The sequence below is a fragment of the Propithecus coquereli genome, unplaced genomic scaffold (genome assembly GCF_000956105.1).
Source record: "Propithecus coquereli isolate 6110/MARCELLA unplaced genomic scaffold, Pcoq_1.0 Scaffold354, whole genome shotgun sequence".
Classification (NCBI taxonomy): Eukaryota; Metazoa; Chordata; class Mammalia; order Primates; family Indriidae; genus Propithecus; species Propithecus coquereli.
In genome coordinates this window covers 1,558,710-1,561,129 of record NW_012149219.1, presented here as the reverse complement: position 1 = coordinate 1,561,129, position 2,420 = coordinate 1,558,710, and the positions used below count along the sequence as shown (strand labels likewise).

Sequence of the window (2,420 nt, the reverse complement as noted above, 5' to 3'; positions counted from 1 at the left end):
ATATCCTGCGGATCCGGGCGTGCTCCTGGCTGCAGCCGTGCTTCTCTCTATTGTGCAGCTGAGACACCGCTGCGCAAAGAACTGCAGGTCCCCGGCGTGCGCTGCTCTGGAGAAAGGCAGAGCATCCCTTCCAGGGGCCCCTGCCTGGAGGCAGTCTGTCCCTGTGTAAGCCACCGGCCTCCCAGAGACCCTGCTGGAGGCTCCCTGGGGTGGGCTGGGAGGCAGCAGGTGCAGCCCGGCCAGGGCCACGTCTCAGCCAGGGCCCCTCCGCCCTGTCCGCTTGCAGAGGGGGCTCCCTGGGAGCCCGGTCCTGTTGACCGGCTCATGTATATCTGACCAGGAAATCCTCACACAGGGATCTTTGATGCCACCAGACTCCTGACAAGCCTGACGTCCACGGTGATGGAGTCTCTGCCTCACAGGTGTTCTTCCCCAGCCACACGCGAGAGTGAGGTGTGAAGGGAGAAGGACACGGCGCGGGCACGGGTGGACAGCGCCACCGCCGCACTGGCTGGCACAGGCCCGCAGACACGGCCCATTAGCCTCGGGGCTGGAAGCGGTGCTTATGCGCTTGGGCAGGTGCTGAAACGAGAGAGGCCGAGCCTGAAGACGGCCGGTCGGGTCTCAATATGACGGCTGCATCGCGGATCATAAAAACCAGATGAGCCAGCAGACAACCACTCCATGGTAACTCATCTCGCAGTAAAAACGCCAGTTTTCTGTATTATTTTACAGCAGCGACTGGCTTAGGAATGCTTTCAAGCAGGACACTGGTGGCCTCTATTGTTAGAAACAGCCCTCGGCATTTATTAACTGGCGTTCACACGGCTCTTGCACGGCCCGAGTTTGTGGAGCGAGACCAGGTTTCCTGTCCTTAGTATTCCTTCAGGAGCAGCGGCTACCTGGGCGCTGCGGGACATGTGACAGACACGACAGTCGGGGGCAGGGCCCCCGTTCACCGATTCCTAGCCCACCCACTTCCTCTCTCCCTGGAGAGCTAAGCGAAATTCTCTGTCATTAATTTCATTCTTTACTCATAAAAAGGTCCCCGTAACAAAGAACTCAAGCACATACACACAAAAATCACGTGGTTATACTGAGCAACCCCCCCCTTCTTCTTTTCTGATGCGAGGGAGCTCTGTGGACAGCAGCACACCGGCCTGCTCTCTGCAGTCCTGTGCTCAGTGCTTCCGGAGCGTTCTCTTGCAACAACTCAGAGGCTGGGAGTGCCGGGGTGTGTGTTTGCAAACAGATACCTAAATGATTATCTAGAAAACGTGCTCCTGAATTCTAAATGGAAAGACATTATTTTGAGGGTCATTTGTCTTCTCTCCGATTAAGATGGTCCATCGGGAACTCACTCCATGCACGGCACTGTTCCCATACTGAAGGTGTACGCAGTGCCGTCTCTTCTTGGGGATTTAGGGGAAAATACCAATTAGCACCCAGCAGTTGCCTCTCCAGTGAGGACTCTTCAGCGTGTTTATTGTTTCAAAGCCGAAGCTTCCATTTGTGAAGCCTGGTTTTACTTACGGCTTTTCCCCTCGGACCCCGCCGAGGGACGTGCAGGACAGCCCTGCTGACTGCGGGCCACTCCACGCCCCCCCGCCCCCGCAGAGCCCAGAGCTACGACCACCTTTGCCATGTGGGAATGCACGAGGGGCATCACGGACACGAGGAGGGCGAGCTCTCTCTCCACTGCTGTCAGACGCCTCCTCTACCAAGTGACGCACTACTCACATGAAGTGTACCGATCGTGAAGAAAAAAATCGGTTTCTCTGCATGGTTAATTATATTCTTTTTTTAAAGAATACTTTTACAGTAAAATAAAAACATACTTTTAGAATAACATTAAAAAAATCAGCATAGGAGCTCCATAGAGACAGCGCCGGGGCAAGTGAGAGCCGGACGGGCACTGGGCGACTCTGTGCCTCGCTGAGGAAAAATAACTAAACACGGGCCAAGGAGATCCTAAGCAGCCGAGAGGCAAAACGTCATCACACGCATTCTTTGTGCAAACTTGCCGGGAGGAGCACAAGAAGAAGCACCCAGATGCTTCAGTCAACTTCTCAGAGTTTTCTAAGAAGTGCTCGGAGAGGTGGAAGACCATGTCTGCTAAAGAGAAAGGAAAGTTTGAAGATACGGCAAAGGCGGACAAGGCCCGTTATGAAAGAGAAATGAAAACCTATGTCCCTCCTCAAGGGGAAACAAAAAAGAAGTTCAAGGATCCCAGAGCACCCAAGAGGCCTCCTTCGGCCTTTTTCTTGTTCTGTTCTGAGTATTGCCCTAAAATCAAAGGAGAATATCCTGGCCTATCCCTTGGTGATGCTGCAAAGAAACCGGGAGAGATGTGGAATGACACTGCTGCAGGTGACAAGCAGCCTCATGAAAAGAAGGCTGCAGAGCTGAAGGAAAAGTAC

The 2,420-nt window shown here is 53.9% G+C and overlaps 1 pseudogene; it reads left to right on the top strand.

Moving 5' to 3' along the window:
- Nucleotides 1-1,952: 1,952 nt before the first annotated feature.
- LOC105816056 overlaps nucleotides 1,953-2,420 on the top strand; it is a 3,007-nt pseudogene continuing 2,539 nt past the window's right edge.